Genomic DNA, 14471 nt, shown 5'->3' with positions numbered 1-14471 from the left:
ACAGGGACCTCCTTGCTACTCCTGCACCATGTCTGACAGACTCCCTCCTCCTGGGTTTTCCCCCCTCTTTCCTATGCTTGGATCTTTCTGCTTTCAGATACCTGACTCATTTCTCCCCTCCCTCTTGTTTCCATATCACTTTGTAAATAAAGTCTGCTCAGACCACACACACTGTTCAGAATTGACTCCTCCTCACTACTGTCTCTGTTTTCTCTGTAACACTTTGTGTTCTCTGGAATGCCAGCTGTAAGAAGGGGATACATGAGTTTGTTCATGCCTCAAATCCAGCGTCAGAAGCAGTTCTTGGCACTCAGTAAACTTTTTTTGGATTGAACAGATCTAAAAGTGGCTGAAAATTCAGAAGATACAAGCCGTTCACAGTGAAAAGATCACCCACAGCCCACGCCCCGTTCCAAGCACTCAATCTGGCAGTTCTGAATGTTTCATTCTACCCCGTCCTCCCTTTTAAAAAACAAGAGGTGTCATACTACACACGGTCTTCTTCCCATTTTGGGAACTCCTAATTCATTTTGTGTGGTTCTTAATTATTTCCTCTTTTTTTCCACACCTGTTTCCAGGTGAGCAACCAGACCTAGACCTCTCTCTAGGTGTCCCTCAGATCCGTTTGTCGGGAGTTATCACCAGATCCTTGCAGCTCTCCTGTGCCGGATTTTTGTAGCTCCAGACATTTTGAGAGCATCAGCCTGTACTAAACGACTTCTAAGAGAAAGAAGACAGATACAGACTTGCGGTTGGGGATGTAGCTCAGTGGTAGAGCGCATGCTTTGCATGTATGAGGCCCCGGGTTCGATCCCCGGCATCTCCATAAGTTTTTCCTTTCTCTCCTTCAAGTTTTGCTATTTAGTACATTTTCAAAACAATAAAAGAGAACTTCAGAGGACGAATATTTCGCAGATTGGATAGGATGGACTGGGTTTTCGATGGCCCTTTATCCTCCTGCGAGCAGTGTAAAGTTGCTCTCTTTTCTGATTAAAAATGCACGGGACAAGTTCCCAAATGCATTAATGTTTACCCTTTATGACTGTCTTATTTCACTTAGCATAATGTCTCCTCCTCGCGGTGCAATTCACGACAGATGTAAAAGGACTAGGTCGCTCGTAGGATAAAATAGGAAGAAAATGGCCGGCATTGGGAGTGGTTGTCATGTGTGCACCGCGCAGTTTGAATTTCCCTGGCTACTTAGGTGCTTTGGTGGTTCTATCATAACACAAGTAAATGCATCTGCAAAATGCAGTATTAATATAATTTAAAAAAAATTGTTCAGCTCAAAGAGCCGAGAGCATGCTTCCTGAGGTGCCCGGCTAGCTCAGTCGGTAGAGCATGAGACTCTTAATCTCAGGGTCGTGGGTTCGAGCCCCACGTTGGGCGCGGAGGATTACTTTTACCCTTAGATTCAGATATGTGTTGTTCTTTTTTTTTTTTTTTTTTTTTTGACAGGCAGAGTGGACAGTGACAGAGAGAGACAGAGAGAAAGGTCTTCCTTTTGCCATTGGTTCACCCTCCAATGGCCGCGTTGTTCTTATAACGGTTGATTCAACCTTCCTGTTGTAGAAAAATACAGATTTAGTTTCTTATGTACGAAGTACTCTTGGGCCTCTTGTGATTCTTCAACTGCCCTTCACTAGTTCACCTGCCTGGTAACTGGAGGCAAATCAGCTTTTCTTGTCTTTAAATACATTGACATCGTGCAATATTCACCACGACCTCGCTGGAATGGAGATTCTGTGCCTATCAACTCTCTTATCCCGATTTCCTCCAGCCTGCAGCAGCCTCAATTATAATTAGTTCATCTAAGAGGAATCATGATGTCCATCCTTTTTGATGGTCTTATTTCGCTTAGTATAATGTCTTCAAGGTTCATTTGTGTTGTAGCATGTGTCAAAACTTCCTCCTTTTTAGCTGAATAGTATTTCATTACTTGTATATATCACATTTTCTTTAACCATTCACCTACCAATTCCTTACACTTTTGGCTACTGTGAATAATGCTGTTATGAATGTGGATGTGCAAATATATGTTCAAGTTCCTATTTTCAATACATATGGTCAGAAGTGGACTTGCTGGATCATAAGGTATTCTATTTTTAATTTTTGAGATATCAGCATACTGTTTTCCACCAAGCTTGAACCACAAAATGAATTTTTAAAAACATCTGTTGAGTAAGTAATACCCTACACAATTCAAAATTTGAACCATCTACAAAGATATTCAGTAAAAAGTGTATAACTCCCATTCCAACCCTTAGGCAAAAATTTGTGAATCCATGTACATATTCTTCCAGAGTTTTGATGTAAATGTAGTCTTATGTCCTCTATTTAACACAAAAAATAGTAATTACAGCTCGTATTTTGAGGGTGTTTCCATTTCAAGATATAGAAAATTTCCTTAATCATTTCTGCATTTGCATAATATTCAATTGTAGATGAATCATAGTTTATTTAAGAAATCACCTCCTGATGGACATTTACATGGTTTCCAATCTTTGGTTGTTACAGTCAATGCTGCAGTTAATAATTGTGTAGCAACAGTCAGTTTGCATTTTTACACTTGTAGCTGTGGTCTAAATCCCTAGAAGAAGTGAGATTTGCTGAGTCAAGGCTTATATACTATTGAAATTTTATAGAAATAGGTAAATCATCCAGCTGTGGATACTATAAACTTATATTCTCTCCTATCAGGCATGAATGAGATTATCTATTCCTCCTCAGCCCTGGGGACAAAAGGACTGCTTTAACAACAAATCTAAACACATAACTTACACCCTTAAAATTGCTGATATGCCTCACTGGCTGACCTACCTATGGGAGAGCCTATTTGGACCATTTTACCCCTCACCAGTACATACCAGGAAAAGACATTTTGGAAATTACAGTGCTGCTTTGTTTGTGGTTTCTAATCCTATTCTATGTGACAACATTGCTTTTCTCTTTTCAGGTCTGTTTCTGAGGAGGCCATCATGTTCTTTTCACTCACAAAGCCAGGGTATCACTGGAAAGGCCTATTCAGCCATTTCTTACACTGCAAATTTTCTTACTTAAACAGAAAAAGTCCAGTTGGATATAAGAGATAAAATTTGTATTTGATTTTTCAATCAGTCTTGGTGTCATATGGAGCATCTATAAATTATTATGCTATGATTATTTTGTGAAGTGGCCTACTGTATGTAAATTATATTAAAATTTATTTTATATGTAAATTATTAATCAACTGTCCACCTGAATGTTTTCATTTTAAAACTTTTTTGAAATGAAAATTATCTCCAGGTTTAACATATTTATGTCTATTATCTAATAGTCCAAAAATAGTATGGTATCTCTTTGTTTACCAGTCATTGGTTTTCCTTTAGTAAACTTGAGAAAGTTATTCTTTGAAGGTCTATGTAGAATCCACAGATATGGTTCAACCATCACATGCTCACTTCATTATTTCATTGTTGTTGATATCAGATCATATTGGTTTGTGAGTACAAGTCCTCTAGCTAAAAGGTAGATGTCAGTCACATGCTGGTATTCTGGGGAATGTGAATTCTGGTCAAGGAGAGAGTCAAAATGTTCACCAGGGTGAAATAATTCTGGAAGATTGCCTGCGAAAGGAAGAGTGGCCAAAAAGATGACCCAGAATGACCGGATCCTTTTTTCTGTGTTAGGACCAACTGGATTAAAATCACTGGATATTCTGGGAAACTCTCCCAGTTTATCACTGCCATTTGAGATGTTTAGTGTCAAAGGGTGAGGGGAGATTTTTGAACATGGAGAAGAATACATATTTGCTGTATAATTAATTCTTATAGTTGTAAATGTTAAAATCTAGCATTTTTAAAGTTTTAATTTTGACTACAAATATCTTTGACTACAAAGCCAGAAATTTTTGAAACAAAAATAATCTCTTTCACTGGTTCTCTCATGAATTAAGTTTCTCAAATGGAGCTGTTAAGGTAGCTAGGGAGACATCAGCCCATGTGTCTAAGAGGAGCTAATAAAAATGGGAACTTTTAAAGAAAATAAATTCATGTGTGATAGAATGAGGAAACAAGCCCTAAAAGCCGACCAGCAATTACATCTAAAGTAATTGCTCTTGTTTAATAACCATGCTAAATGGGTTTCAGCCCTCTCCCTGGGGATAGCTTGGTGCACAGCACCAAAGGGTCTATTAGGTAGGATTTTTGGGAACTCCACATCCAGAAAAATCCTTACTTGCAATTTCCTAGGAGAGGGAGGAAGGAAGGAGAATTGGGGACCATATTCATGTCCATAAAAACTCCAGTCTCATCCTCTTGCAGGCTGCTGTGGGGCTTACTGGGAAGAGAGCCAAATCCTGGTCACCTTTAGGGGCTTAAATGTAGAGTTTCGATATGTGGTTTGAGATTCTGCCTGGGGCTGCCATCATGGCTTGTGTTTGAGTATCTCTGGAGTGATCACGGCGTCCATTCACAAGTTCACCTATGGGCACAAGTGAAAAAGGAATGCCCATTTTAATTGTCAATGGAGTTTGATGGAAAGAAATAGGTGGGGCCGGCTTGTTCCTGGCTCCTGGCTTTGGATTGGCACAGATCAGGCCATTGTAGCCAATTGGGGTCTCTCTCTCTCTCTCTCTCTCTCTCTGCCTCTCCTTCTCTCTCTTGAAAAAGATAATGAAAAAGAAAGAAGTGCATCTCTGGAGTTAATCGTTACTATGAGAGAACATTGATTAAAGACGCATTATCCTGACTGATGAAAAAATAACTCAGTTATGGTCATCTACCCCTGTTAGATAGTTGTGTAATGTATTATGCAACATACAATGTGTTATACAGTGTTTAATAAAAATAAATTGAAAAATAAACAAACAAAAACTCCACTCTGAATACAGACTGGATTCTCAGTCCTTTATTGAGAAGCCTGCCTCTTCATTAATCCTGACTAGCAAGCTTACTGCTACTCTCTGTTTCACATCTGAGTTCTTTCTTTCAAGAACCTCTGAACAGCCATCTCCAGTAACACAGCCATCTTGAATGGCTAAGCAATTTGTGATATTCTCCTAGACGTTCCAAATAAAATTACAAACTTTATATTTCTGACCCTCATTTAGTGAATGAGAGGATAGAGGCCCTGAGAGATTGCATCACACAACTGGCAGTTAAGAGCCATAACTGAACCTGGTTTGCTGCTCCAAACTCACTGCTTTAATCACTAGCCCATAGCACTTTATTGGCTGACAATCCTCTAAGACTGCAGATTCCATGTCTTCTACTCATTTTTCTACCCACTTTGAAACAAAAATAGTGTGGGTGCAGTTATCAGAATAGAGTTGGGGTTGGTGCTGTGGCACAGTGGGTTAAGCCATGACCTGCACCACTAGCATCTCATATGGGCACCAGTTAAAGTCCTGGCTGCTCTGCTTCCAATCCAGCTCCCTACTAATGTGCCTGGGAAAGCATCAGAGAATGGTCCAAGTGCTTGAGTCCCTGCACCTATGTGGGAGATCCGGAAGAGGTTCCTGGCTTCTGGTTTCAGCTTGGTCCAGTTCAGGTTATTGTGGCCATTTGGGGAGTGAACCAGAGGATCGAAGAGCTCTCTCTGTCTGTTGTTCACTGTCTCTGGAACTATGCCTTTCAAATAAGTAAACAAATAAATCTTAAAAAAAAAAAAAAAAAAGAACCCAGAGTCAAGGAAGTAGAGCTGTGTCTTCTTACTCTTCTAATGCCCCTGATCTTTTTTCTATCATTAAACCCACCAAGTTCACCCCTACTTTAAAGTCTTTGAATCTTTTGTTTCCATAAGATCTTTGGAAGACTGGCTCATTCTTTTCATGACAGCTCATTGCAACCTCCTCAGATATCTTTTTCTATTCTTCCTCTGTAAAGTTGTTTACCTGCCTCTCAGTCAAATGCCCCTTGTTAGTTTTCTTGAAGTCCTTATCACTCCCCAGAATTATTTCTGCATTTGTTTATTTGTTCATTATTTAAATTGCCTATCAGAAGGTGAGCTCCAATAGGGCAGGGGCCTAGCAAGTCTTTATCCACTGCAATCTAAATGAATGGCTAAATGAACATTTTTTAAAGGTTTATTTTATTTATTTGATAATCAGAGTTTACAGAGAAAGGTAGAGACAGAGAGAAAGAGAGGTCTTCCATCCACTGGTTCACTTCCCAACTGGCCACAATGGCAGAAGCTGAGCTGATTTGAAGCCAGGAGCCAGGGGCTTCTTCCGGGTCTCTCACATGGGTGCAGGGGCCCAAGGTCCTCGGTTACTCCCCCAGGTGCACCAGCAGGGAGCTAGATAGGAAGTGGGGCAGCCAGGACTTGAGCTGGCACCCATATGGGTCTAAAATTTAAAACTAAGACTATAACAGCACACTACATTACATCCCTCTTGGCAGAACATAGAAATTCCCTAGCATGATCACTCAAGCTTAAAATAGATAAGCTGCAGCTGGATTAATGTTCAGATTGTAATTTGTATGTGACCCACATATGATTTAGGTTAGTATCTGGACTAATGTAGAGATTGTAATTGGTATTGTTAAGATTGTAATTAATATTGTCAAGATTGCAATTGATATTAGTTTCGTATATGCTTTAGGTCAGTTTGACCCTAGCAACCATGTTTTCCCCCTCCCCTCCTTGTGGTTTTTGCCTTTATAAACCCTGTTGCTATGAGTTTTGGGTTCAAGAGTTCTTTAGGGCATTAGCCCACTCTCGACTGCTGGCAATAAAGGACTTAAAAGTTTATCAGTGTGTGGTGCTCCTCTGTCAGCAATGGCTCAGGCATAACAGTAAAAGCTTAGTTGATGAGATTTGTAACTAATATTATTTTCTAAAGCTCAAAGGGCTACAGAGTAACAGAAAAACCAGCATGAATGAAGTGACCTTGGAAGGATAGTCATATATCTATGCTCTGTGTGGATTATAGAGAAAAGGGCAAGTGGATAGAAGTAGAGATAAAACAAGAATAGCAGAAGAGTGAAAGATGAAGATGAATGATGCACTCTTAGGGTTTCACTTGGGTTTTCATTATACTCTTTTCTCTCCTTTAAACTTTATAATATGAAGTTTTAACAATAAAGCAAAAGGAAATATAACTACTTTTGTGCGACAGCTTAAAATCTATATACACAATTTTGTAGAGAAATTGTGCTGAGATTTGTGGGGGGGAAAACGTGCAAAGACCTAGTAGAGCTGCAGTTAACTAGAACTCTTCACATGAACTAAAGCACTTTTTAAAAAATTTCTCTGAAAATGTAGGAGCCAGGGACCTTTGGATCCATGTACTGCCCTGATACCAAGATTCAACTCTTTTTTAAAAATATTTATTTTATGTTTTTAAAAGTCAGAGTTTTATATATATATATATATATATATACATACCTCTATATATATATATATGGGGGGGGGGGGAGAAAGAGAGAGCTCTTCCATCCACTGGCTTACTCCCCAGGTGGCCAGGGCTGGGCCAGGCTGAAGCTAGGAGCTTCCACCAGGTCTCCCATGTGGGTTCAGGGGCCCAAGCACCTGGGCCATCCTCTACTGCTTTTCCAAGTGCACCAGCAGGGAGCTGAAATGGAAGTAGAGCATCTGGGACTCAAACTGGCACCTATACGGGTGCTGGCAGTAGCTTTACCCATTAATGCCACAATGTTGGCTGCATCAGTTCTTTTCTTTTCACTCCTCACTGAAAACAAACAAGAACAACAACAAAAACCATCTTGAGCTCCCTAAACATTGTCCCTGAATTATAGGGCAGAGAAAATTACAGACAATGGGAAGCAAGAGTTGGTGCCAAGAGACAAGTATACTTTAAAAATATCAGGGTAATGCTGGAAGGACAAAGGACCCAGTGTAAAGGGGCCCCCACAAACAAGTAGCTACAGTTTAAGCATCAAAAGAATATCAGATTAGATAGGGATGTAGAGTATGATTTTGCACATTAAAGCATTAACAGTTTATACTTGGAGTGCCTTAAATGACAGTGCCACCCACCCAGATTAATGTTACGTCTGACTCTACACTAAATATTAATCAATGGCTCTACTTCTGGATTGGTACTGAAGTACCTGGAGGCAGAAACTACCTAATTTTTCAGGTTTGCATTACAGATACAGAAATATTAGTACATTGTTGCTGTGGAGGTTGATATACCTTCAAGATAACGCTATGTAGAGACTAATGGGGCCAATCCTTATCATGATGCAGAAAATTTTCCTCAGTTTGGAAGCTGGCTCTGTGGTTGCAGAAGGTGAAGCCACCAGCTGCAACACCACCATTGCATATGAGCACCAAGTCCTGGATGCTCTGCTTCTGATCCAGCTCACTGCTGATGTACCAGGGAAAGCAGTGGAGGATGGTCCAGGTAGTTGAGTCTCTGCCACCCACATGAGAGACCTGGATGGAGTTCCAGGCTCCTAGCTTTGGCCTGGTTTAGCCTCAGCCATTTTAGCTGTTTTGGAATAAGTCAGCAGATGGAAGATATTCTCTCTGACTGTCTCCCCCTGGCCCCCAACACGTACACTCTCTGTAACTCTGCCTTTTAAATAAATAAATCTTTTTAAAAGCTATCCTGAGTAAAAAAAAAAAAGTTAAGTCTTGAAAAGAATATCTAAAACTTCCTCTCCTCTAATCCTGAAAAACCCTACTTCACCACTTAACAGTAGGCAGTAACCAGAATAGTCATCCCTATTCCTACAGGATGGAGAAATGACAAGAAATAACTGGAGGGGATTGAAATCTAGCCCTCACAGAGTCCCATAAATGTAGATGCTAAATACCTTCAGATCCTACTTTCTTTCCATAGTCTCCCAACCTCCTCCATTAGCTTAAAGTGCCTCTGACCTGGTTTTTGATAGCCAATAAACTACTTAGTAAAATTAAGTCACTAAAATGAGAGAGTGGTTCAGCCAGGGAAGTATTAATCACAAACTCATCATATTATTTGTGTCTTGACAACATATATAGATATTTGTACATCTTGAGACAGTAAATAAGTATGATATTAAATGAACACACACTGGTACTTTCTGTAGAAACTATGCTAATGAAGGTGGCTTTACAATATTTTATCACCATGGGACTTTTTGGGAATGTGTGTTGTCTGTATTCTAGATGTATGAAGCTTTAAGGGAATTTGATTTGCCACTTAGATGTTTTACTTATTTTACTTTCAAGCCTGGCAGAAACAATGGTGTTACAGGAAAATTGGTGAAGGGGAGTTCGAGTTTGTGTCCTGATGTCCGAGGATTAAGACAGGATGCAATGGTGAGAGTAGAACAAGGGAAGTTTCATTTAAGTTAGAAGAGAAGCTGAGGACAGTACCGAGGGTCTGGTATGAAGAGACCAAGCCCTAAGGTCTTGCAATATAGGGATATTTGTGTGTCCTTAACAGGTTATCTCCAAGGAACAAAAGTAGTGGTTATACATTAGTTACTACCGGGAGAGGGGAGAGAGCAGTCTTAATGGAACCCTTTCTGGTTTGTTTTAATTGAATCCTAAATCTTGTTGATAAGTATTTGTTATGAGGGGCTTCCAACCTGTTAAGTGTGCACATAGTGGGAAGGTGCTGTACTTTGCACTGCTGGCAAGAAGTTGTGGGATGGCATTAGTCTGGCCTGCTTTTCGTCCTGAGCTCCCTCACTGGGAAAGAAGTTGCTTGTCACCCATATGATAGTGCCCGACAGGGTGTGTGAGAGCCTACAAGGTTCACAAAATTAGTTAGCCTCCAAGGACCGCTCCCCTGGTCAGGAGCTCTGGATTGGAGGCCGCAGTGCGGCTCGGACTGCTTCTCTTGGCTGCCTTTCCCCTTGATTGCCAAGGAACCTCCTCTGGAGCTGGCTTCTCTAAACACCTGCTGTGCTCCACTTGCCGGAGGCCCACGAGCTGAAAGCGGTTGACGAATGAGGAAGGCTGGCAGCAACGTTTCTGGACAGGCTACTGTTCATTTTCGCTGTTCTCTAGTGCTCCTGAGGACACACTGGACAGGGCAAGGGCTTCTGGATTGAGGCCAGGCGATGACGGGAGGAGCAGCGGAGAGCCACAGAGGATGGCAGTGTGGCAGTGGGCAGGTGCGGCGCTGAGAGCAAAACCAGTTGGGGCAGGGGAAAAGAAACCTCGGACTTGTTGACGGTGGCATAGCTAGTACGATGGCTGTCGCGGTCACCGTTGTCTCTCTACTGAAGCGGCCGGGTGGGAAGGTTTTTATCCACCGGGCTTTCCTTCGAATTGCCCAGCTCCTCCTCTTCCTACCCAGTCTCCGCAGTCTGCTGGACTGCCGATCGCTACCTCCTCGGCAGTTCGCTGGATTTCTCTCGGTGTCCTGCTTCTTTCCCCTTTACCTGTCCCTTAGCTCCGTCTTCCATTTCCTTTATCCAACGTTTCATCTCCTTACCTATCTGTGTCTCAGCGGCCTCATCCGTACACGGGGAACACTACAATTACCTGCTTCACAGGGTTAGTAGGTTCCTCTGAGGGAAGAAGCCCACTACGTGTTGTAAATGCCGTGGTTATAATTACCATTATCGTCTTGCCTGTGAGAACTTTTTCACTACACATTATACAGTTCCAACCCACTATTTCTTGCACGTTTTTATATTTAATTTGTGTCATGCGGCATTCTCCTGCATCTGGTTGTATTTGATCCGTCATAACTTGCTCTACTGACGAAAGATCACTTTCTTTGCACCCACAGGCCAAGACCTGGAATATACTGGCTGAAGGAAACTGGTGACTGGAAAACACAGGGATAAGCAAAGAATTGAGCAAACAGGGTATATAATCCCGCGCACAGATACATACACTCCAAAGACATAAGCAGAATCTCAAAAAAGAGGCTAGGAAAAATGCAAATTCACTATTGTTCCCGCCCCGTTTCGAACCGGGGACCTTTCGCGTGTTAGGCGAACGTGATAACCACTACACTACGGAAACGCTGGACTCCCAGGCCCCTCTTTGAGATAATCCATTATCCCCAGGTTTCCAGCTCCCTCAGAGTTTTAGTCTTGACTTTTCCATTCCTGAATATCAACCTTTCTTTGTCCCAGAGTAATTGAGCTTGTCGCGAAGAGCTACCCTCAAGAGGAAAACGCAGTCAGGTCTAGCAATTGCAAAAAACAGACAGAATGAAACTAGTGGGATTTCCAGGAGGAAAACTAAGTATAGCTTCGGAGGTTCAAGACCCATTCTTTCTTCCACGGAGATTCAGAGGGTTTAAATTGTCACATAATTTGTACTCTATTAACAGTAACAATAGAAAGGATTTTTAAGATTGCAAAATACATTAAAAGATACAAGGTTTGACTGTATTTTGGTTAAAATGTAAATTAAATATAAAATAAATATATGTCTGGCTTAAAAATAATCGTGTACTTCTAATTATGCAAAAAAAAACAAAGAGCAAAAGTGAAATTAATGACTATCAAATTTTAAGGCCATGTTATTTAAATAAGCTGAAAATTCTTACATCTTGAAAATTTAATAATTAAACTCATTAATCCTAGCATTCGATGTTCAAAGTTGAGTGAGGCTTAATTATAGGTTGATCTGCACATATTGGAAGTGGAGCAGCTGGAACTGAAACCAATGTCCATGGGATGCTGGTACTGCAGGTGGCGGCTTTGCCCGCTATGCCACTGCACTGACCCCTATGTGGTTTTATCTTGCTCTTTTACTAGGTCGTGTATTGATTATGACACTGACAATCTCTCCTTCTTAGCATATCTCTACTACCTGGGCCTCAGTGAAAACTTCCCGGCTTTTTTTCCCCCTTCTATCCCACTTCCTTGTTTACCTGAGGCTGTCTCCCTGGAGAATCACAACCTGACTCACAGCATGGCCCCACACTCTGGCTCCAGCAGCGACCACTCTCTCAAGCTTCAGGTCATAGGTGTCATGGACATGTCGTATTGTGTTTTACAGCATCTCACACTCAATATTCTCAAGATTGAACTTTACTGCTCCCTTCTCTCCACCCCTCTTCCCACCCTGTATCTGATCTCATTCATGAAACCTTCGAAAGCAGAAAACTGAGGGGTCCCCAATCCTGCTGCTGGCACAAACGCTGTCACTCCTTTATACCATTTTCTCTCTGGCTGCAGAGTCACCCAGATGTCAACTGCTTCCTATCTAAACCAAGGTTATGTCCTTCCAGTCCCTCTCTCTGATGCAGTCTCATTCCCCTCAAACTCCCTGCTTATATTTTTCAGGGAAGAAATCCCTTTACAATGTGTACAAGAGCAAGTCCCTTACTCTGTCTTTACAGCTCTCATTACAACATGGGGAGGGGGAGGGGAGAGGAGACCAAGGATTCCACAAAGGGTCCCACCAGCTTGCTGCATGCCCTGAGCAGCAAGAGTCATTTACTTGCAGTGCACAACAAATCCAGACTGGCCAGAGGGGCAGCTGTGGAAGGGACAGAGAAAAGAGAAAGCAGGAATTGAAGGCAAAACTTTTGACAGTCCTGTCCTAGGCTTACTGAGAAATAGTAGCTCTTCCTCTTCTTTTTTTTTTTTTTTTTCCTTAAGATGCACTCATTTATTTGAAAGTCAGAAGAAGAGAGAGGGAGAGACAGAGAAAGATATCTTCCGTCCACTGGTTCACTCCCCAGCTGGTTGCAATGGTCAGTGCTTGGACGAAACCAAAGCCAGGAGCCAAGAGCATCATCTGGGTCTCCCATGTGAGTGTAATATAGGCAGGCAGATAGGATGAAATGGATTAGATTTGTGAGCTGGAAGACTATAAGCTGGCCCGTGTGATCTCATGCCCCTGCCTCACTTCACCTGTATGCCCACCTGCCAATTAGACTACACAACCACTGCCCCTTTGGGAGTAAATGAAAGACCTGGAACACAGTGGGCCCTTCCCTTGTTGCCAACTGTGCATGGCCTTTGGGCCACCCACTCTCTTCTTTCCTGCCTGCATCCTTGCTCCACATGGCTCATGGCCTGCTCTCTGTCTTTGCTCTGCTGCCACACTGAGCTACCTGTGGCTGTTCATAACCATGCGTCTTGCTCCTGGCCTGCTCTCTGCCAAGTATGGACCCAACTTAGCTTCTAGATCTCTCTTTCTCCTCTAAATAAAGCCCTCATTTTCCTGTGCATTTCTCTCACTAAATAAAAAGCTTAAAAACTTATGTTGTCTGGTCTACTTAAACCAATATTCAGAATTCTTCTTTAAATAAGTGGCAAGAACCCACAGGGTTATTAATATTGAAAATTATTTATTAATACTGAGAATTATTAATAAGCAGGACGATATCAGGTGCAGGGGTCCAAATGCTGGGGCTCTCTTCTGCTTCTTTTTCCAGGCCATTAACAGGGAGCTATTGGAAGTAGAGCAATGGGAACACCAAACCGTGCCCATATGGGAACTTGGTGTTACAGGCGGTGGCTTTACCCAACTAGCTTTACTTTAATAATAATATTAATAATAATACAAAATTTTTTAGGAATGATACCAGTCCCAGTAAAGAATGTAGGAAATGACCCTGAAAACCAAAATTTTTAAATGACTCTGAAAGTCTTTGCTCAAGATAAAATGTCAAAGTACAAATTCTTGGAATGCCAGCTTGTTTATTAGACCCAAGATAAGATCACAATCACCTAAGCTCAGGATGATACTAGCAACTTAACTACTTTACAGACTCTGACCTGTGCTTACCTAGATGGACTTCATAAATTGTCAGACTAACTTTTTTGTAACTCCCCACTTTGGCACACTGAGACTGAAGCTTTAATGAACCAGCTTTACAGTATCGACAGACATCTCTCATAGTCCGGAATTCTTTTTTTTTTTTTCTTTTCTTCTTCTTTAAAGATCTATTTATCTATGTGAAAGCCAGAGTCAGAGAGAGAGAGAGAGAAGGAGAGGCAGAGAGAGAGGTCCTCCATCGCTGGTTCACTCCTCAACTGGCCGTAACTGCTGGAGCTGCATTGATCTGAAGCCAGGAGCCAAGAGCCTCCTCTAGTCTCCCATGCGGGTACAGGGGCCCAAGAACTTGGGCCATCCTTCACTGCTTTCCCAGGCCACAGCAGAGAGCTGGACCGGAAGTGGAGCAGCCAGGACTAGAACTTGTGCCCATATGGGATGCTGGCACTGCAGGCGGCAGCTCCAACCACCATGCCACAGAGCTGGCCCCAAGGAAGGCTTTTTTTTTGGCAGCCAGAAAATCAGCCGTAGAAGTAGAACTAAGGAGACAGTCAACATCAATGAATGAAATTCAGCTGGAATTAGGAATTTCAAGACAAGATCAGTAAACGTAGGATGCTTGTGTTACGGTGGTTCAAAATAAAGAGCATTTTAGGGAAAGTGGCAGCTGGAATGGATGAGGCAACATCTCACCAAAAAACGTGTAACCAAGACTGTAGGATTTAGGCAAGAGTGGGGCACAGGAACAGAAGCAGAGGATCTGAAACAGTTTACTTGCAGGAGTTTGTATTTCAGGGAATATTCTAGGAAAATTTGTCTTGCAACATTGTGCTCAGAGG

General features: G+C 41.8%; 3 non-coding genes across 3 annotated transcripts; 2 read left to right on the top strand and 1 right to left on the bottom strand.

Annotated features, from left to right (window-relative positions):
* The first annotated feature begins 754 nt into the window (after window positions 1-754).
* Window positions 755-826, top strand: TRNAA-UGC (transfer RNA alanine (anticodon UGC)). The gene has a single exon. It is a non-coding gene; the product is annotated as a tRNA-Ala (tRNA).
* Window positions 827-1316: 490 nt separating this feature from the next.
* TRNAK-CUU (transfer RNA lysine (anticodon CUU)) lies at window positions 1317-1389 on the top strand. Its single transcript has one exon. It is a non-coding gene; the product is annotated as a tRNA-Lys (tRNA).
* A 9455-nt stretch (window positions 1390-10844) lies between these two features.
* On the bottom strand, window positions 10845-10917 carry TRNAV-AAC (transfer RNA valine (anticodon AAC)). Its single transcript has one exon. It is a non-coding gene; the product is annotated as a tRNA-Val (tRNA).
* Window positions 10918-14471: the final 3554 nt, after the last annotated feature.

Source organism: Lepus europaeus, chromosome 15 (assembly GCF_033115175.1).
Source record: "Lepus europaeus isolate LE1 chromosome 15, mLepTim1.pri, whole genome shotgun sequence".
NCBI classification, from domain to species: domain Eukaryota; kingdom Metazoa; phylum Chordata; class Mammalia; order Lagomorpha; family Leporidae; genus Lepus; species Lepus europaeus.
This window is presented reverse-complemented; position numbering and strand designations above follow the sequence as displayed.